Genomic DNA, 23,058 nt, shown 5'->3' with positions numbered 1-23,058 from the left:
TTGCTGGCAAATTATGATGCAAAAGGTCCCTTTCACCTGGGAACCTCTGCTGAGGAGGGGTTTTTACCACCTCCTCTATCGCAGCACAAGTGGCAGCTCTGAAAAACTGCAAAATGGTATCCGTTCCGGCGCTGAGCGGGAACGGGTCAGCACCAGCTTGACCTGCAGTATCTGAGCCCGCAGTCACTAGGGTAGATTTAGTTTTCACTATTTTGACAGCATTAACGGCCCCGGAGGACCCCCCCCCCCCCCCCGGCAAACATGCAGAGCAGAGGCCCTCCAGTGAAAGGCGCACGCGGGCCGAGCCACATGTACGGCATGAAGATCGCGGCATCGAGAGAAAACAGAAATTTACAATGACAAGAAAAAAATTTCAAAAATAACTCACCCCCGCTGCTAAAATGCGCCGAGACAAGGAGAGAGCCGCCGTGATACTGCCAGCCAAATGAAAAGTCTAACTTTTTTTTTTTTTTTTTTTTTAGAAACTTGCCAGGCAGTGGTCCAAGGTGCTGATTCCTGTAGGGTGGAGTGAACCGGGCTCCCCGGAGTTGCACCCAAAGCTGCCCAAGAAAGAAATTAGAGTCCTCAACCCTCTTATGCAGCTGCCTCACGACCAGTGGGGGATGGCCCTCTCTGGACCACACAACCCCCTGGGAGGCTGAAGACAACACTGCTATGGACTAAGGTTTTTGTTTTTTTAAGCCAAACTGACTAAGAAATAAGAAAAGTAACTAAAAAAACCCCACCAACTCTGACTAACTCCCAAAAGAAACTAGCACACAGACCAGACTGTAGGTCTGGCACCCCCACCATCTGCTGGAGACAGAGGAATACTGCTGGACTATAGGTGGCACCATTCTATTTATAGGCAGAGCATTGTTATGGTAACTGCTCTGTCTCCATCTGCTGGGGGGGGGGGGGGGGGGGCAAACCCAAGAGTCTGGACTGATCTGGGTATGTACAGGGAACCTCTCCTCCTTTCCCTCCAGTCTCCTCTATCCTCCCCATGTCTATCACTTCCTCATTCCTCTCCTCTTGCCCCCAACCATCCTAGGTCTCTGTCCTCCTCATTCTCCAGGTTTCTTCCTTGATCCTAAAATGCTGTCAAGTACTATTCCTTACTATTTGTGCCACAGCTCACTGGCATACAGTTAATAAGGGTGCATAACACCACCACACAGTTAATAAGGGTGCATAACACCACCACCACCAATGGTGGGAATGAACAGAGAGGTTGAAGATACTGTAGTCAAGGTTGGACAGGCAGCAGAGGGACATGGACATAAGAACGGCCAAGATGGGTCGAATCAATAGTTCATTTATCCCGACATCCTATGTTCAACAGTGGCCCTAGAGTTATTAGTAACACCTACCAGACAAACTAGAGTTCATGTACATGTTTCCTGTAGATAAATAGTATGAGGAGACCTGGCCCCAACACAATCTAATATCTATTTCCTTCCTTGTCTTCCAGGAATGCATCCTAGAAGATCTTAGATGAGGGATTACCAATAGTAATAGCATCTACTGAATCAGGAGGGCAGTTAATGTTATTGGCCAACGTTTTCTGTTGTTCCATAAGGCATTAATTCTGTGCAAATCATCATGGCCACACACCCAGAAACCAAAGTTTATAATTTTGTGTCTAACTGAAAATTGAATTAAATTTTCAAAATGGCAAAAGGTGAAGGAAGTTAAAACAGCAGCACCTCCTACACAGACACCCTACCTAACATATTGTCACAATATTGTTTATTATTTGATATACTCCCTTTCAAAGTAAATAAAGTGTCTTTACTCATCTCTAAACAAATTTTCTATTTTATTCTAGTTTTTTCCCTGGCTGCTAAAAATTTTGGCTTGTGTTCCCATCTTTCTAAAATGTTTCCACTTCTATATTAATATGAAGAGTTTATTTTTTCCTTGTTAATCTTGCTAAGGGTTTGAGGCTTTCATTCATCTCTCTGTTTCCATTAACATATGCCTATAATAGCCCCTAGATCTATTTTCTCACCTTCACTTAGCTATTAGGCTCCAACATTTCAGAATGTAGACATCAGGGTTCCACATTGGGGGGGGGGGGGGCCTAAAAATCATGTACTTTTAATCAAATCCTCAAAAAATATGGTTTTGTCCTTTTCTCTACCCAAACAGATGGCATACACCAAAGCAACTCTAAAGATTTCTCAGTAGCCTGAGGGATGTTTCCTTCAAGGCATATCCTCAGCACCACTCTCCTTCTCCCTCCCTGTGCCCAGGCTCCATTTCTGCAACGCAGCCCTCAGAAATAAAACATAGAAATGATTGGATTACTTAACCACACAGATATAAAATCACCGACTGCCTGACCTATAGATGGTAAGCACAGAAGAAAACTTTGCCACTTTAAATAACAAACCAAGAATCCTGCAATAAGAAACAAACTATTTTGAGAGGATTCTTACATAAAAGGTTGAGTATTTATATAGATATCTATAGATAGATACTTTCTAATAAGACAAAGTACATGTTTTGTGAAAAGAGTGCTTATTTAGGATTTTTCTTACCAAGAATGTTTGTTATTAATTGCCTATGTATAAGGTATTGTTTTTTGAAGAAAGGTTTTTTTGGATTACTAATAAATATGGACTTTTAATTTTGGACAGATAAGTACTGAGGCCATGATCTTTATGTGGGCTGTACACAACTTCATATGGATTCTCTCAAATTAGTGTGCAATTAATTACCAGTTTTGTAACCATTTTTGCATATGCCTCTGTTCTAAAAAATAGTGCACTGGCTCCAGATCAAACTTTGTCTGCTATTCATAACACTTGTATTTAGATCACTGCATGGTACTAGAGACAGTTATCTTAGGCACGCACCCCAAACATGCTTGTTTGCTGAACTAGCTTTGAAATCCTCCCATTTGACCTGTACGAGAAATTGTGCTTGCAGTGCAGTGGGTCCAACTTGTGCAATAAGTTGCCAGTTGAAACAAATACCAACTGACTATGCAGCATTTAGAAAGATTGTAAGGATAAATTAAAAAAACATCTGCAAAATTAAATGTCTTTTTTCTCTTTGTAGCAGGATGTACTTTGCTGATATTCAGATTTTGAGAACATTTTATATGCTGTTAAATTGAATAGCTCTGTATTTATGTGATTGTTTTTGCTTATGTTCCTACAGTATTTGTGCTGTACCTTGCTCAGAGTTCCACGTAAATATGGCGAGCCAGAAATGTTTTAGAAATAAGTATTGAATAGAAACAGTTCTTTAAAATCACATGAATCACTTTTTGAATTGCGTTGAGATATCACAGAAATGTGTGAGACAATGAAAATTCAAGTAAATAATCCATATAATACAGGGTTATACACACCCATATTAACTCTGGGTGTAACATTTCAGCATGGGGGTAACCTGCATGGCACTGCAGTTACTACCCTTAATTGAAGGTATGGTGGGGAACCTACATGGAGCAGCAGTTACTACCATAAGCAACTTGCTGGATACATTGGAAGGGCCGTTTGGTCTTTATCTGCCATCATTTACTGTGTTGTTAGTAGCACTACAAAGAGGTAGGTATAGGGCAGATAAAGGGCACTAAAAGTTTAAAAAAAAAAAAAGAAAAGAAAAGAAAAACTTTTCACAACTTCATCTTCAGATAATTTTTCTAGGATGACCATTGTGGATATTATACTTTAAAGAAATTTACAAAAAACATTTTGAATTAAATGCTTTGGATTTTTACTCTGGGTAATGTCACCTTGACTGCAATCATCCACTGGTATTCAGAACTCAACAGTATCAGCAACTTTTTTTTTTTTTTTTTTTTTTTTTTAAATAATTTAGTCAGTTAAAGCAGAAACAAAAGGTTAACAAAAACAAATATATCACTTGATACCTTTTACTTGACTAGCTTTCAAGTGATAAAACTCTTCTTCAGGTCAGAATTTAAATGGACTGTCATCTTTAGCTCACTCAAATTCTGAAAAGAAGAGAGTTTTGGCTCTTGAAAGTTAGACAAGAAAGGTATTGTTGGTTCAATAAAAAAGGTATCACGTGATATACATGTTTTTGCTAACCTTTATGTGCATTCAAATGGACTAGCAAAACTACGCTACTTTATCAAGTTTAAACAAATTACAGTAATTCACAATTTATTATGGATTTCAATTTAAGCTATATTGTTGAAAGAGTTTAAAAGTTCCTCTTACTTAGTAGGCTGCGATAATTGGGCAAACATAAGAATCTGCCAGAGAAAGAAGTGCAAGCAGACATAAGGAATAAGACCAAAAGAAAAAAATAGAGTGAAGACAGAATTTGAGAGTGTATTCTGAATCATCTATGTAGTACTCCACCTTCAGAAGTCCAAATTCTTTCCTTTTCTCGATGAGAGAGAAGTCACCTCAAACAATAACTTTTCTTTTTACACGGAATATGCTCTTTTCTTGTACTATGATCTTAGTTTCCAGAAGCAAAGTATGTAATTCTACCTCCGATTATGCTCCACAATCACCAACATGCAACTTGTCATGTGTAATATATGACCCAAGTTTTGAGTTACCAAGATTCTTAAGTAATTATCTTTATACTCCGTGTACAGTATTCATTTTTCATTCTCTCTGCAAGTCTAAATAGTATTTTGTTTTCTTCAATGGCTCAGATAACGTCCTCAATTGTAAGACATTTGGCTTGACATAAAATCTTGTATTTTGGAAAATATTCTCTTATATAGCTCCACATTAGAGATCTTACAGTTAAGTTTGTCAGAATGCATATACTACTATGTGGGGAGCTGTCTGAACTTTATCTGGTCCACCCTGGATCCTCTGCCAAACCACTGCTATAGAACTCTTACCAATGGAGCCAGATAAGAGGTATGGAGAGTCTGTGTAGCTGAACACACTAGGTCCCCCAAAGGCCTAAATAAAATGTTTTATAGTTCTCCTCTCTACCTTCTTTCTCATCACTCTTCAAAATTTAATATTGAATGCATGCCTCAACAACCCAACTTTTTACTAAAATTCTACAAATAAAGCAGTTTTGTTCTATGAATGGCAGTAAATACTTATCTCAGTACACCAAACCCATTTCTCATCATTGTTTGCAACATAATAGGCATCACTATGGTGCCATTCTACTACACTTGCCAACTAAGGAAAAGAGGGAGATCCTGCAGGCGATCAAGCTTGTACAGCTGACTGATGGAAGATATCCTTGTTACAGTGGATGGTGGTAGAGGCAGTCAAAGCTTGGGTGGCTAAGAGTTATTCTTAGATAAAGCAGTGAGGGTGGGGGAAACCAAGCAGGTTGAGTGGGTCAAATGCTCCTTTTCTGCCAACATTTATATTTACTATGCATTCTCAGTGAGACTTTTTCCTTTTCAAAAAAGATAACCACCACACAATTTTTTGACTAAAAGATATATATGGTAAATGAATCTTTATTACAAGAGACTGTGATTTTGTAAACAATAACGTATGTTTTGAAAATCAGTCCTTTTAATATTTAACATGGTACTTACGATTCCAATAACACCATGATAGTGAAAACAGGGTTTGGATGTCCGTGCAGAACTGTAAATCTATCACAACATTAAAAGCTGGTTTTACACGTGGGCGTAGCTTTTTGTGCATGCAACCCGGCGCGTACAAATCCACACCCGATTTTATAACATGTGCTTGCAGTTGCGCGCATGTTATAAAATCCGGGGTCGGCACGCGCAAGGGGGTGCAAGCCGAGCATAAAAAAAAAATAAAAATGGAGAAATGTTTACCAAAGAATCCTTCTACACCAGTCCAAGCACGTGGGTTATGTTCCTCTACCAGCAGATGAAGACAAACACCACAGACTCTCTCTGTCACATCACCAACACTATGTAAAGATGATTCAGCACAGAGAAACTCCAGTGTACCTATGACAAAGCACTTAAACTACATTAAACATTCTCAAAGTACAAATCTTAAGCACACTAGGAGAGATTCTCCTCAAAACTCACCCTCTTTAAACCAAAATTCTGGAAGGATGAATAGGCAAGGTAGAAGAATATACAGTTTGAAAAGATGGTAGTCCTTACACATGGGTGACATAAGTTTTCCGCATTGCGCTGCATCTGATTTATGTCAAGAAACTGACTAGGCACACAGAATGCCCAGCATGCCCTATACCATGCATCCATGTGGGGTCCCCCTCTTCAGTCTCTTTTTTTTTCCTCCAGAGATGGTGTCAGCATCGTGGTTGGATTGAGCTCTCAAACTTTCGGCTTTTTGCATCGCGGAAAAACTTTTTGCAGTTTTTCACTTCTCTCTTCTAAAGTCCATCGTTGTGTCCCTCTCAGTGCCTCCCTGTAGTATCCCTGGTCAGGGTCAAGGCAACCACAGACATTATGCTATGCCCCCAGGCAGAGGATGCAAACCTCATGAGTATCAGTAATCAACATGGTCCTTGGGCACTGGGGGCATTGGCATAAGCCAGACAAGGTCATGATGGGGCAAATTAAATGGAATAAGACAAAACTATGGCGGTGGGTGGCGATGGAAGACGGGCACTGAGGCACTGCCACCATGGGGGGAGCCAACTGTGAAAGAAAACTTACCTGAATGCCAAAAACCCTGTATACATACAGACATGCAGTAGCACACCCCTACAGAAGACGCATTGAAAAGAATCAAATTCCCAGGAGGGTCCGGAACTGGTATAGCAGGATTCATGGATAGAAAATTAGAAGATAAGAAAATGTCTCCTTCCAATTCATACTGCTACACCAGTCCAGTCCAAACAGCTAGGAAGTACCAAAGCCCCACAACTGTGGGTGAAAGTAAGGTCCACTCTGAGAACACCTACCCCAAAGGCTACGTTCCCCTTAGCAAATACATCCAGACAATAATGATTCACAAAAGAATGCAAGGAGGACAACATAGCCACCATGCAAATGTCCTCAGGAATGGCTACAACTGTCTTCACACAAGAAGACAACCACGCCCTTGTAGAGTGGATAGTGATAAGTTCTGGAACCTGCCGGGCCTTAGGCAAAGATGCTGAAGAAATCATGTCCTTGATCCAACGGGCTAGAGAAGCCTTAGAGGCCACTTCTCTCTTATGTAGACCACCAAACACCTCAAATAGCCTGTCAGAGCTACAAAACTAATTAGTCACCTCTAAGCATTGAATGAGAACCTGGTGAGCATCCAAGAATCTCAGCAACCTGTTAACACCAAACACTCCTCTCTTAAAAAAAAAAAAAAAGCAGGCAGGATGATAGATCGATATAAAGGAAACAGAGGATACCTTCAGCAAAGAGGAAGGGACAGGCCAAAATGACACCGAATCAGAGGCTATCACTAAAAAGGGATCCCTGCAAGATAAAACTTGCATCTCTGAGACATGATGGTGTAGAACAAATTGCCACAAAAAACACTGCCTTTAAAGAGAGATCCTTTAATGAAGCCTACTTGAAATGGAAACAGCCTCTGAAGAGTAACCACCACAGCTTGAGAAAAATCTTCTCTACTAAACTCGCCCTTTCAAGGATCAAGTCACCAAAGAACAATGGACCCTGGAAAGCACAGTCCCTGAGACAGAGAAGTCTCATGGGACTTCCATGCTTCAAATGCATGAAAGTCGCCTACCACATATTCCATGGACAAGGTGGGGCTACCAGAATTACCAGAGCTAGATGTTCTGAGATTCTATCATGGCCTAGAATGAAATGCGCACAGGAACGTTTGTCAGTTAGCTCCAGACCAGAGCATTACTTCAGGAAGAGACATTGCATCTCATGTGTCTGAAACATTGCTGCACTTCACAATCAGGAAAGTCACCATAAGGTTCATCATCATCAGAACTTCCCATCTATCTTCACCTCGACTGACAGCCTAAACCTGCAATGGAGCGTGAAATTTTAGAAGAATCAAATCAATCTGATTTAGTTGCCCATCAATTGATAGACTATTTTGAATCGTCGTGCTTCCATTGTCCCTGAGTTAGCTGCGCCAGACAGAGTACTCCCCAGCCTATCAGAATGGTATGACCCGCCATCACCTGCCAGGCTAGAGTGCCAAGCTTATCCTGGTGAACTCTGAAACTGGTACCCTATCCGAGCCGTAACAGCTGGATCCACAGACCTATAGAAGCATGGAAGTGATCATAGAGCGCATCCGCCAGGAAAACCACCAAGAACTCCATTCTCGCTGCGCTCTTACTTTCTGGGAGCTGTTGTATTCAGCGCAAGAGAGCTTTAATCACAAAGTCACTAGAAAAAGAAATACGTAGTTTATTTATTTAACACTTTTTTATACCGACCTTCATAGTAATAACCATATCGGATCGGTTTACATTTAACAAGGGTATAACTGAAGCGTAACTAAAGTAAATTAAACAAAAAGATGTGAATAAGGCAAAGTTACATTCAACAAGGGGTAAGAACTTGGAAGCTTACGTAGCTGGAAGAAAGGTAAAGGCAGATAATAATCAAGAAATACAATAGAGAATACGGGTTAAAAGCTTCAGGTGAGCGCTGAAGTAGTGAACAAATGTTACAAAGGAGGTTCAAAATCCTGCCCTGCGGATCCCTGATGGAAAGGCTACCTTCCAATAGAATAGTAGTATGCCTGGCCACAGCATGTCCAACGCATTCACCCTGGGAGTTAGAAATGAATGGTGAACTGCATCTGTAGGAAGGTGATACAACTTTATACCATCTTCCAACAACATCTCCTCTACTTCGAAATGGAGATGATTTTCAGAATCTTGTTTAAAAGATTCCAAACCAGAGCCTCCTCAACACTGGAGTCTGCTATCCTGAAGCAAGGCACTACTTGATAATCAAAGCAGAAATTTCCTCCCAACAAAATAAGCGGATAACAAAATCATCCTTTGTCTCAGAGATGTCCTGGCAGCTCTGCTGGCTGATCTTTTTAACGTTTCTTTAGAGTCTGGAGGAGTTCCAGAGGACTGGAAAATGGTAGATGTGGTTCCTATTCATAAAAGTGGAAATAAGAGGAGGCTGGAAACTACAGGCCAGTTAGTCTGACCTCTGTGGTGAGCAAACTAATGGAATCACTGCTAAAACAGAAGATAATGCAATTTTTGGAATCCAATGGATTTCAAGATCTGAAGCAGCATGGTTTTACCAGAGATAAATCTTGTCAGATGAATCTGATCAATTTCTTTGATTGGGTGACCAGAGAGTTGGATCAAGGAAGAGTCTTAGATGTAGTATACTTGGATTTCAGCAAAGCATTTAACACTGTTCTGTACAGAAGACTTATAAATCGTGCACAGTCAGTAAGAATCCTAGAGTGACTGACTGGTTAGAAACTGGCTAATGGAAGGTGACAAAGGGTAGAGATAATGGAGTTTTTTTTTTCTGAGGAGGAGATTGTTACTAGACATACACCTCAGGGATCAGTCCTTGAACCAGTCCTTTTCAACATTTTTGTGAACATAATGGGAAGAGTTGTTGGGAAAGGTTGGTCTTTTTGCCGATACCAAAATCTGTAACAGAGTGGACAGCCAGGAAGGAGTGGAAAACATTAGGAGGGATCTAGCAAAGCTCAAGCAACGGACTAAGGTCTGGCAGCTAAGATTTAATGCTAAAAACGCAGAGTAATGCATTACTGGAGGTGAAATTATTCTAAGCACAAAGGAATAGGATCTGGGGGTAATTGGCCACTTTAAGATAAACAGATACAAACAAGTGGATAAAGCAACAGTAAAGGCCAGAAAGATGCTTGGCTGCATAGGGAGAGGAATATCAGCAGAAGAAGGGAGGCGATATTGCCCCTTTATAGGTCCATGGTGAGACCTCACTTGGAATACTGTGTACAATTCTAGAGACTGCACCTTCAAAAGGATATAAACAGGATGGAGTAGGTCCAGAGAGATGCTACTAAAATGGTCAGTGGTCTTTTTTCTAAAGCATATGGGGACAGAAAAAGATCTATACATGTATACCCTAGAGGAAAGGTGATATGGGGGAGATATGATAGACACATTCAAATCTCAAAGGTTTTCATGCACAGGAAGTGAGCCTTTTTCTATGCAAAAAGAGGATCTAGAACAAAGGATCATGGGGCTGAGGTTGAAAGGGGGAAGAATCATGAGTAATCTTAGGAAATATTTCTTTACAAAGAGGGTGGGGGATGTGTGGCACAGCCTCCCAGTGGAAGTGGGAGGAGACAGGCTATCTGAATTCAAGAAAGCATGGGATAATTACAGGGGATCTCTAAGGAAGTGATGAGAATTATAATGCTAAATTGACTGGATGGATGGGCTAACTTGATGGGCCATATGGTCTTTTTCTGCAGACATGTTTCTATGAATGTGCACCTGGTCAAAGGAGCACCTACCATCCCTCTGGGATGTTTTAGTGGGACTGGCCCCTCAAGAGAGGACTTAACATATCCCAATAAAAGAAGTGCACTTCCCCTCACACATGAATTGCACATAATACCTAATGAAAGAAACTAAGGTGAAAGTCGTTATAATAAAATTATCAGCTTCTCTGGGGGAATCCAGGTCGGGGGGACGACACCCACCCCCCCAGGTTCCAAGTTCACAGGCCCACCAGAATCCTGCACTGAATCTAACCATGGCTGCTGCACATCAGAAACACAGCGGGAGCTTGACCCAAAATGGCTATTGCTCCCACCAAAGCTGCTGCCCACAAAGATTCAGCCAAAGCCACATCTGAGCCAAATTTTCCAGGGGAGTCATCCCTGATGGAGGGGAAGCAACAGACGGGTCAAGCAGGGGCAGAGGAGCATTGCTCAGGAACTTCATTGACTTGCACAACATGGAGCACAAAGGCCCTGTGGCCAATATGGCCCTCTTGTAACCGCATGCCCCGCAGTGGCGGCTACATACTGAACTGTGCATGCCATTTTGAATGGATCCCCCAGTGCAGCACTGACAAAGGAGAGACCAAACGTCCAGAATCACCCCAAAAATTTACCTCTGAACCGTGACGTAAGTAAAAGCAGGTCAGCTTCTTAGCCTGAAGAATCTCTGGCCTCCACCAGCCCATTCACTATTGTCCTTTGCGTTGTTTCTTTCTCCCCGCAGGCCAACTGAGCAGAGGTGGAGGTGGAGGAAGCAGCTAAAGAGCTTAAACTGTTCTCTTTTAAAAATGGATTTTCCTTTTTAGAAAAAGTAAATAGAGAGAAGAAATAGCCTCTCCCAGGCTATACCTAATCCCTCTGGGACTGGGAACCATCGAAGACAGGCTCAAATCTCCTGGGAAAACCAGGGGCCTGGCTCTAATCCACTTCAGAGCAACCCTGCTGCACCATCAGTGAGTCTTACCATCTGCTGGAGTTTGTCTGTGTTGCACCCCAAAATGGCGATGACATCACAAAGAAAGTCTGTCTACTTTGCCTACATCTGCTGGTGGGGAGACATAACCTGCCTGTTTAGATTGGACTGGTGTAGCAGGATAAAACAGAAATTTGTTTTAAAAATGACTTTTTTGACCCAGCAGTTTCCTCCAGCTTCTATGGGCTTCCAGCTCAATCGGATGCAGGGCTGGGATCCTGATGCTATGCACTTTCATTCACAACTGCCCATGGGTTTTTCCCCTTATTTTATAGCTGCCCCAGCCCAAACAGTCTGGCCATTAAAGTTAAGGTTGTTGGCCAGAGGCCAATGCACCAGGAACCCAACCCTTACAGAACTTTGACATCATAAACCCTGAATCTAGCCATTAGATACCACCGCATAAGAATGACCATGGCTCTCCCCCGCCAGGGGCTGTGAACACTTCCTCTGCAACATCCCTAGCTCATATGGAACACAGAAGACCTGATGTGAGGGTCGAACTGGGGACCTTCCAGCTGGCAGTGTGCAACCACAGAGCTACCAGGTTGACTCTAAAAATGAATTTTAAAAAGACTGTTTCCAAAATCACAATCCATGGTAAATTCTTAGAAAGTTTATTACTAATATTTAAATAAAGGTAAATGGTAGTGCTCCTATAAAGTATATAATTTAAGGTACTTCAGAGGTTAAAGCTAAATCTAAGATATGTATGTCTCTGTTATCAGTCACTTTGCTTTCTAAAAAGAAGTATTTTTTGAGCATTATTTGACAGGTAGTAAATGAGTGAAAATAAGGAATTTGATAATCCAAGTAGGCAAAATAAATCTTTGGATTGGGAAATTAAAATGATTGCTAGGTCCTTGGTATGTCTTTTCATATAACAAATGCCCATAGTTTTCTGTCATTCTGAGGATAATGGAATCTGCCAAAAATTTGCTCTCTGAAACAGAGTTTCTCCTTTTTCTCATAACACGTTATACGTCAAATAAAAAGAAAAGGTATGGCAATAATTTCAAAATCAAAAAGGTTTGTGAAAAAACAAATCCAGTCATCCTAGAGACCGCCTTCAGTAGATTTAGCATTGATACAAACACAATGAGCAGGCAGGCTAATCATGATCATCTTAATAAAGGTGCCTTCTTTGTCTTTTATTAACACTGGCACACTTAAGTGCCTGGAAGGATGATAAACAGGATATAAAATTAACAATTGTTTAATGTGTGTGCAACATTCGGGCTGAACGTTTAACGAAGAATGAAGCAGGACAAATTAAGATTATCTGCTCTTGCATTTAAATTTTGTCAGTACCCACCAATGGAGAAATTACTTACCTGATAATTTCATTTTCCTTGGTGTAGACAGATGGACTCAGGACCAATGGGTATAGTGTACTCATATTTCAATCTGACGTCAGCCCTAGTACATATACCCCTGCAGGAAGTGCAGCTCTTCAGTACTCTCCTCGAAAAGCACTGTGGATATATGATTGACTGAATAATTTGAATAACTTGATTAACTTTATAACTTGGATAACTTGATTAATTTGAACTGGTTGAATTGGCTATAGCTGGAGACCGCCAGTGCCCTCAACCGAGAATAGTCGACACCCGGTAGGGTGGGTGTCCTAGATGAAGGAAAGCATGGCTTACCTGTAAATCACTCGCTCCCAGGGATGTCCCCCGAGAATTCCATGAGTAACGGCAGCCGTGGGTGGGATGCTGAGTCCATCTGTCTACACTAAGGAAAACAAAATTGTCAGGTAAGTAATTTCTCCATTTCCTAACCTGTAGCAGATGGACTCAGGACCAATGACATGTATAAAAGCTACTCCCGAACCGGGTGGGAGGCTGCCCGTGACCCACTTAGTACTGCCCTTGCAAATGCTGTGTCCTCCCGAGCCTGAACATCCAGGCGGGAAAACCTGGAGAAGGTGTAGATGGAGGACCATGTCACCCGCCCTGCAGATCTCGGCAGGTGACAGCATCTTGGTTTCTGCCCAGGACACTGCCTGGGCTCTAGTAGAATGGGCCTTGACTTGTAAAGGCGGTGGCTTGCCTGCTTCTACGTAGGCTGCCTTGATGACTTCTTTGATCCAGCAGGCTATGGTTGCTCACGAGGCTGCTTCCCCTTGCTTCTTCCCGCTGTGACGAACGAATAGATGGTCAGTCTTTCGTACGGATTCCGACCTTTCCAGGTAATTGGACTATGAGTCTGCCGACGTTGAGATGGCATAGACTTCGAGCCTCTTCCGAATTCTTATGCTCATATGGCGATGGTAGTGAGATGGTTTGGTTGAGATGGAAGTGAGACATCACTTTGGGGAGGAACGACTGAACTGTGCGTAACTGGATGGTTCCCGGGGTGAATCTGAGGAACGGCTCTCTGCAGGACACTGCTTGTAGCTCGGATATACGATGGGCTAAGCAGACTACCAGCAGGAACGCTGTCTTCAATGTTAATAGTCGGAGAGACAGGCCGCGGAGAGGTTGAAGGTGGTTCCTGCTAGGAAATCTAGGACCAGGTTGAGGTTCCAAAGAGGCACCGGCCACTTTAGGGGTGGTCGGATGTGCTTGACTCCGGGTGAGAGGCTATGCTGCTGCTCTCGGTTCCATAGCATGACAATGCGGCCACCTGTACCTTGATGGAGTTGAGGGACAATCCCTTCTGCAGGAATTCCAAAATTGCAGGAATTTTGACTGAGCGTGGTATATCGTCGTGGTCCTCGCACCAGGCTTCGAATACTCTCCAAATCCTTATGTATGTTAGGGATGTGGAGAACTTGCGTGCTCGGAGTAGGGTGTCAATTACTGCCCCCGAATATCCGCTCCTTCTTAGGCGAGTCCTCTCAGTGACCAGACCGTAAGAGAGAATTGAGCTGGATCCTCATGGAGGATCGGTCCCTGTTGGAGCAGGTCTCTGTGTGGAGGTATCAGCAGGGGGTTCCCTGTCAGCAGTCTTCGCATGTCTGCGTACCATGGACTTCTTGGCCAGTCCGGGGCCACTAGAAGTACTGGTCCCCTGTGATGTTCTATCTTGTGGATGATCGCGCCCAATAGGGGCCATGGCAGGAAGGCGTATAACAGAGTCTCCTGTGGCCAGGTCTGTACCAGGGTATTGATTCCCTGGGACCAGGGTTCCCGCCTGCAGCTGAAGAAACTGGGTACTTGGGCATTGGACCAGTTTGCCAGGAGGTCCATGGTTGGTGTTCCCCAATGGTTTACTATCAGTTGGAATGCTGTGGTCGACAGCTTCCATTCTCCTGGATCTAGACTCTCTCTGCTGAGGTAGTCCGCCGCGACGTTGTCTTTCCCAGCAATGTAGATGGCCGAGATCTCTTGAAGATTCACTTCCGCCCATGACATTAGGAGGTCTATTTCCAGAGACACCTGTTGGCTTCTGGTTCCTCCCTGACAGTTGATGTAGGCCACTGTTGTGGAGTTGTCCAACATTACTCTGACCGCTTTGTCTCGGAGTCTGTGACCGAACCTTAGGCAGGCTAGTCTGACTGTCCGGGCTTCTAGGCAATTGATGTTCCATCCCGACTCTTCTTCATTCCATTACCCTTGGGCGGTTAAGCTCCTGGCAGCGTGCTCCCCATCCTAGTAGGCTGGCATCAGTGGTGAGTAGGATCCAGGTTGGTGAGGATAGTCTCGTTCCCTGGCTCAGAAGGGCTTCTAGTAGCCACCATTGAAGTTGGGCCCGAACTCTGTCCAGGAGCTGAAGCCGTACGATGTATTTCTGGGACAGTGGATTCCATCATGATAGTAGTGAGCGTTGTAGGGGTCTCCTGTGAGCTTGTGCCCATGGGACTACTTCCAGTGTGGATGCCATGAGGCCGAGAACTTGTAGGTAATCCCATGCTGTGGGGCAAAGTTTGCTTAACAGGGTTCGTAACTGGGTCATCAGTTTTGATCTCCTTGTCGGTGTCAGGATGACCTTGTCTTGTTTGGTGTCGAACCGGACTCCCAAGTATTCTAGAAATTGGGAAGGCTGCAGGCAGCTCTTTGTTTGTGTTGACCACCCACCTGAGGCTCTCCAGTAGAGAGTTTTGACTCTGTTGGTTGCCTGGTGGCTTTCCTTTGGGGATTTCGCTCTGATCAGCCAATCGTCTAGATAAGGGTGCACGCGGATTCCTTCCTTCCTCCATGTTGCTGCCACCACCACTATAATCTTGGTGAACATCCAGGGTGCAGTGGCTAACCAGAAAGGTAGTGCCCGGAACTGGTAGTGACGGTCCAGGATCGAGAAGCGTAGAAAAACGCTGATGCTCTTGATGGATCGAAATGTGTAGGTAGGCTTCCGACAGATTCAGGGAGGTAAGAAACTCTCCCGATTGTATCGCCCTTATTACAGAGCGTAGGGTTTCCATGCGGAAGCGAGGAATTTTCAGGTGACGGTTGACCGCCTTGAGGTCCAAGATAGGTCCGAACGTTTCTTCTTTCTTGGGGACGATAAAATAGATGGAATAATGGCCAGTATTTATTTGTTGGGGAGGCACTGGTGTTATAGCCTCTAAGACTAGTAATCTGGTCAGTGTAGATTCCACTGCCATTCTCTTGGAAGGGTCGTGGCAGGGAGATTCCACAAACTTGTCCGGAGGGGGGTGGTGGAAATCCAGGTAATATCCCTCTTGAATGATGGATAGGACCCACTTGTCCGAAGTTATCTCGACCCATCTTTGGTAGAATAGGGCAAGTCTGCCCCCTATGGCTTCTTCCTTTGGATGGGTCAGCTGATTTTCATTGTGGGGTGCGGCTGGGACCTGGGCCCGAGCTGGCTCCCCTTTTATTGTGCTTGTTCCGAAAGAACTGGCTCCGGCCTGTGGGGTGGGCCGCTTGATATGAGCTTCTATATGGGTTGAAGCGCTGTGATCCTCTGCCCCTGGAGGTCCTGGGGAAGGATCGCTGGTTTCTCTTATTCCTGTCCTCTGGTAGCCGCGGCAGTGGGGACTCGCCCCATTTGTTGGCTAGTTTCTCTAGTTCGCTACTGAACAGGAATGTTCCCTTGAAAGGCATCCTTGTGAGTCTCGTTTTGGAGGATGCGTCAGCTGACCAGTTTCAGAGCCAGATTTGTCTTCTGGCTGCCACGGCAGATGAGACTCCTTTAGCTGCTGTGCGTACCAGATCTGACGCGGCGTCCGCGAGGAATGATACAGCTGGTTCCAGGGCCTCCCCAGGAGTGTTGTTCCTGGTCTGTGCTAAGAAGGCGCGTGTCACAACAGCACAGCAGGCCGCGATCTGTAAAGACATAGCGGAGACGTCAAAGGACTGTTTGAGGATAGATTCCAGACGTCTGTCTTGAGCATCCTTGAGTGCTGCTCCTCCCTCCACTGGGATAGTAGTGCGCTTCAAGACCGCGCAGACCATGGCATCCACTTTCGGACATGCCAGGAGATCTTTGGCGGCTGGGTCCAGAGGGTACATGGCTGCCAGAACCCGGCCCTCTTTGAATGTAGTTTCTGGGGCATCCCATTCCAGGTCAATTAGTTGCTGGACGGCTTGTAATAGTGGGAAACGGCGGGAGGCCTGACGGAATCCCTCTAATAGTGGGTTCGTCTAAGGCTCCCCCGAGGCACTTGTGCCCGGGATGGCAAGCTATTTTAAGCTGTGTGTGACCAGGCCTGGAAGCTCGTCCTTGGTGAAGAAGCGTCTCATGGTTCGATGGGGTTCTGTCCCCGGAGGGAGTTCCCCTTCCTCCAGGGGGCTTCTGGGCGGTGGGATCACTTCCCTGGGCATAGAGGGTCCCGGCCTGTTGAGGTCCTCTGGTGGAGCCTGTGGCCGCATTATAGGAGGCCCTGGTTGCATGTGGATGAAGGTATGCAGACCTTTGACGAATTCCTTACCCAAGAGATAGATGCTGGTTCTAGACTAGGAGGCGCCATGTCCCTGGGGAGCCCCGTTTGAGGGGAGGTCCCGCTGTGTAATGCTGGGTCCGGTGAACTGCTCGAGAGGCTGGGGTCCGGTACCGGCTGGGGAGGGCCATGAGTTGGGTCCCCTAGGGCCTCTTTGTACTGTATACACAGGGCCGTGGCCTCTTCATGCTGTGCAGCTCTAATGTGGCATGCTGGGCAAAAGCCCTGAGCTTTGAGTTTATTTTCAGGTGGTGCCATGGCTTGCGCGCATACAATACAGTTGTGCGCTCCGGTGTGCGAAGTTGCGCACGTAGGTTTGGTGAGCGCATACAGGGAGATGTGTGTGCTGTTGTGCGCACAGGTCGAAATTATGCGCCCGGCATAGTAAGCGCGTGGCTTATGTGCATCTGGTATTTGTGCGTGCGACATTGTGCGCACAAGGTATTTGTGCGCACGGATCGAAACAGCGGACAGGGTGGCGAACAGAGCCAAAATGGTGACGGCGACCACCTCGGAGGGTCTCCACGTGGGAGGGCCCTTGGATCTGACTGGGGTCTAAGCCCTGCTAGGGAAGATCAACCCGGTGGCACTGGTCCCGGCTGGCGACCTGTGCATCTCCTTGAGCTTCGGAGACTGGAGACTTTTAAATAGACTTCTACCTTATCTTGTCTCGGCGCTTCCCGGTTTCGTTCCGGGCGGTCTCCGGCTGCGGGGGAGGAGAGGGAAAGTACCTTCACCGCCACGCTCGAGGTTGCACCCGCTGCTTCTCAGCCTTACCCGATGTCGAGGGCTAGGTTCCCACCGAGGGTCGGCCGCCGGACCGAGGTTTACCTCCGAGGGATCGCGGAAATCACATCAGGAAATCTCAACTGGGGGAGGGACCCAACGGGTGTCAGAAGAGCGGGGTTCGTCTGTAGAGGTAAGATTTCTTCTTAATTTGGTTTTCTTTGGTAAAATTACTCTAACACTGTGCTAGCGTGCACAGAGTCCCTAACTGCAAGGGAGACGGAAAATACTGAAGAGCTGCACTTCCTGCAGGGATATATGTACTAAGGCTGACGTCAGATTGAAATCTGATCCGTCTCCAACTGCTATCAGGAGTACACTATATCCATCTGCTACACGCTAGGAAAGGCTCATGAGTTTCTGCTGGCAGAGCAAACCATTGCATAATCAACAAATCTGAAGCACCCCCAACTCCTAATTTAATTATTTGAAGAAAGCTATGGGGTGCCTGCCTTCAGTTTCAGCTCTCTCTCTCTCTGCTTGCTGCTCCAGCCCTCTCTCTCACATGCAGTCAGAAGGCAACAGGAGAGGAAGGTGTGAGAATGAGGCTGGAGCAGACAGAGCAAGAAGAAAGAGAAGAGGCACTCTGTTCCTTAATCCAACTCCTTCTATCCTGCTGTTCCTCCCTCACCCCACCCCCTAACTCATCCCCTGGCCTGAGACCAGGAAGGGAGAGATTAGGCTGGAGTGGATAGAGAAAGAAATCAGAAAATGTGATCCCTCGAAGATCTCTTAAATCAAACCAAAGACGATTTTGATATAATTCCTGGATGAAATGATGAAATTCTATTAAGGGGATATCTTTATACAAAGGTTCTTGTACCACCATATGTGGCCAACCATTTACCAGCCTCAAAGACCTGGATGTGCTTTGTTATTCTGCAGCTGCTAGTATCACAGCTGGCAAAAAAGATACTAAATTCATAGAAGCCTTGACAACTGGCACTACTGCCAACAAGTTATAAACCATGTATCAAACATATGTAGAGATTTTTCTAAATAATTAATACAATGACAAACTGTGATGCATACATAAGCTCATATACATGGACAGATAAGGCCTTTCAAGAAAATATTAAAGGATAGTTACACTGTTTTTCAATTTAACACAAAAGTGACGTCAGTTAAAAATGTGTTAACTATGTTTGTCCTTCATAATAGGCATCATTGTACAGTGCTCTGACTTTATTACTCTACCTTATATTTAATCATTGGTCAGTGGTGATAATCTTTTTTCTTATTTTTTTCAAATACGCTTTTTTCTCAAAATACTGTAACAAAATCCCAAGGTGATTAAAAATTCAAACTTAACTTGGAAATCTGACACCGTCAAATTTTATCACGTTGTGATTTTGTTACAGTATTTTGAGAAAAAAGCATATTTGAAAAGAAGAGATTATCACCACCACTGACCATGATTAAATATAAGGCACAGTAATAAAGTCAGAGCATTGTACGATGATGCCTATTATGAAGGTCAAACATAGTTAATACAAGCGTCTTGTTCAAATTATTGGGAGGTTTCTATGGTTTATTGATTGATATCGTCGATAAGTACCATAACCCCATAAACCATTCGAAAAGGAAGGCACACGTGGTAATTGATAGTTAAAAATGTTAACATGTCTATTTGATAAATAGTTGATTTTTGTATTTGGTAAATTTTATATTTGTATATAATTTAAAAATTATTTAAAAACTGTGAAAGTTTCAATAAAAGATTGATTTTGTTGCATAGTGAGAGATAAACTTCATGCAATTCAAATTTGCCATATATATGATGAAGAATTGTGAATAATCTCACACAAGATACTAGATGCTGTGAGTATAGTATACAATTTCCCCTTATGACTAACATATCAGGGATATTTAAAGAATAGGCAAAGTCTGACAATTAACATAAATAAGAATTTGTAATGTGGTTTTCAATTTCTAATTAATAAATTATTTCATTCGATGTGCAACGAGTGCTCACTATTTAATGGCAATAGATGGACTTACTTTACACTGCAAACATGCTGCACAAATGATGCCGAATTTTCAAATTCTGGTACCAGAATTCCATGCAACTTATCTACAACTAGGAATTGTCAAAAACAGACAATCAGCATCAACAAAATGCCTTAAGAATGTATTAGTTTTTTTTTAGCAACATTAGAACTAGTATTAGTTAAGAGATACACTTAAACATACATATTAATGGAAGCCAATACTGCATACCAGAAATGTGTGTGCATCTTTCAAGAAAGATTTATTAGGTCTGTCTGTTGCAATTAAAGAACCTGAATGTGATGAACCTCTGTTCCTTTTTTTCAACCTAACTTCTAGCTTTCTGCTTGACTCGCTGCACTGAAGGGTCACCTTGTGCACAGCGTATTTATGCAAAGCCTCAGATTTTCTGGGGCAATAAGTGAACTGATTTTGTGGCAACAGTCAAAATTCTGCAGCAACATTTTCAAGATTCTGTAGTGTGCGCACATAAATTTACTACAATGGTACATTAATTTACAATGTGAACATCAAGTTTATTACAAATCTATCAAAACTGAAATATACTGCCTTATCAAAATAATTATTTAATCTTTACTATGTGCAGCTGGATACTTTTTGTTTTCATCTTTTTACATTTCAGTTCCTTTTCCTTCTTTTCTAGTTTCTTTTGCTTTTCAGCTCTATTTCCTTTCACCCACTATTTTCTGTTATTTCTGTCTTGCTCCTCTCCCTTTAAGTGACTTCTCTCTTCTCTCCTTCATACTTCTCTGCCCCCCCCCTCCATTCTAGCATCTACCCCTGCTTTCTAGTCATCCTCTATACTTTTCTGCTAAAGATTCTCCTCATAATAACCCTCACACCAGAGTCTCTGGCATGACAGAGGTGAAGAGGTTGAAGTCAGGGTGTTGCAGATGTAGGAAACCAGCTTCAGTGGACAAATGACGAGCACTTCTATGGAGACAAAGTGTCAGCAATCATAATAGAAACAGTGGAGATGAGATGCCAGTGGCCAAAAGAGAAGCAGCTTCATTAGACAGCAGCAGATGAAAGAAGATGTGCCCAAAGAACGAGCAACAGTGGACAAAACAGAGAAGTACTGGCAAGCCATATCATAAACTACTTACACTCCGTCATCTAAAACCATTTCTCTCAAATAATGACTTCAGAACAGTCTTGCAATCATTATTATTCCCCAATATAGACTATTTATTTATTTTATTTATTTATTATTTTTATATACCGACATTCAATCTCAATTGAGATATCACACCGGTTTACATTCAGGTACTGTATTTCTCTATCCCCAGAGGGCTTACAATCTAAGTTTTTGTACCTGAGGCAATGGAGGGTAAAGTGACTTGCCCAAGGTCACAAGGAGCGACAGCAGGACTCGAACCCTGGTCTCCTGGTTCACAGTCCACTGCTCTAACCACTAGGCTATTTCTCCTCCAACTCTCTACTCCTCAACTTACCTCTAAACACCATTCAACCTCTCCAAATCCTGCAGAATGCAGCTGCAAGAATCCTTTCAGGTGCCAAAAAGCATGACCACATCACCCCAACCCTCATATCACTTCATTGGCTGCCAATAAAATACAGGATCGAATATAAAGTCCTTTCCATCCTACATAAAATTATATATGAAGAACAGAAAAATTGGCTAAGCCCCTACATTCAACTCCATACCCCAGGTAGAAACCTGAGGTCAGCAAATAAAGGACTCCTAAAAACACCACCAATGCACTCAAATCAACTCACCTCTACTCAAAATAGAGCGATATCCCTTGGTAGCCCAAAACTTTGGAACTCCCTCCCAACTAAACTCAGAATTCAAGAAAACCTAAAAACATTCAAAAAAGAATTAAAAACTTGGTTATTCAATAAAGCATTTCAAACCACCCAAAGAATCAACTAATCATCACTGCCCTCCATTACAACCTCATGATTAAATGATTATCAGCACAACTATGCTTTTCTAAAATAAGAATGAACTTGTTTTGATCTTAAGCATGAATTTGTTTACTACTAAGCCTAACATATTATGTTTTTACACCCCTTGTCATCCCCTTTATCCCTATAACCTTATTCTGTAAACCGTTATGATGGCGTTATTTTGACGTTTCCGAATGACGGTATATAAATCTCGCTAAATAAATAAATAAATAAGCCATAGGATAACAGTGGTAGTGGATGGAGATGGAAGATAAAGACAGAACAAGAGACAGCAGCAGCAGACAGAGAAGGGAGGTGCTGGTGGCCACAAAATGAGCAGCAGTGATGTATGGAGAGGGGAGGTGCTGGCAGGCACAAGAAGAACAGCAACAGGTGGCAGCTAACACCGATAAATAGTTTGGTGCAATTCCCCAGTAACATGTAAATAGGGACCTTCATTTTCAGTTTAAACAGATTTTCATTCATAAATTTGATTTTTTCAAAGGTTATAATCAGTTTAAACTGATTTTATGTGGACTGTGAAGCCATGCTCTGGCCGATGCTTTGGTTCCAGCCCTTTCCTGGAGTCTTAAGAGCATGGCTTCATAATCACTTACCCAAATACAGATGAACAGCAGCCTGCCACCAGACGTTTCTGGTAGGATCCCTGCCTCAGCGAAAACTCAGAATTTCAGAGTAGAGCTTGCACTGCGGAGTGCAGGAATATGAACATGCTTTTGAAAATGAAAGAGAAAAGGAACCAGAGTCACCACAGCTAGTAAGAATGAATAAAGTTTGGGGGAAGGGAGATTTTATGAGGGGCGAGAGAAAGAGGGGAATCTTGGGGGGGAGGGAGAAGTCGATTTTTGGAAATAAGGGAGACAATGAAAAAGTGGAAGGAGAAAAAGGGGAAATGATGGAGGGGACCAGGATCACCTGAAAGATCATTTGAGGGGAGGTTATAAAGGTGTGGGGGAATGGGATAGTGGGAGGTCTTAGTCCACCAAAATTAATTCCGAAATTCTCTTGGAAAAATGATGAAACCTTTTTGTCCCCATTGATTTTCACCTGTTTATGTATTTGTCAAAATAAACCCTATTAAATTCCTGGGGAAAATATATAAAAGATAAATAAAATCCCAAAATTAAAGTATATATACTTTGCAAATGCAACAAGCCATACTGCCATGTGTT

At 43.3% G+C, this 23,058-nt stretch overlaps 1 protein-coding gene across 13 annotated transcripts in view; it reads right to left on the bottom strand.

Annotated features, from left to right (window-relative positions):
• PNISR (PNN interacting serine and arginine rich protein) overlaps positions 1–23,058 on the bottom strand; it is a 145,995-nt gene that overhangs the window by 97,603 nt on the left and 25,334 nt on the right. For 2 of the 13 annotated variants that reach the window (XM_029595378.1, XM_029595381.1), the window contains exon 2: positions 19,943–20,021. The exons of the other annotated variants lie outside the window; for them this stretch is intronic. The gene's annotated coding sequence lies outside the window, so the exon portion shown is untranslated. The remainder of the gene's footprint in view (positions 1–19,942; positions 20,022–23,058) is intronic. 13 annotated transcript variants of the gene reach the window in all.

This window comes from Rhinatrema bivittatum, chromosome 3 (genome assembly GCF_901001135.1).
Source record: "Rhinatrema bivittatum chromosome 3, aRhiBiv1.1, whole genome shotgun sequence".
NCBI lineage: Eukaryota > Metazoa > Chordata > Amphibia > Gymnophiona > Rhinatrematidae > Rhinatrema > Rhinatrema bivittatum.
This window is presented reverse-complemented; position numbering and strand designations above follow the sequence as displayed.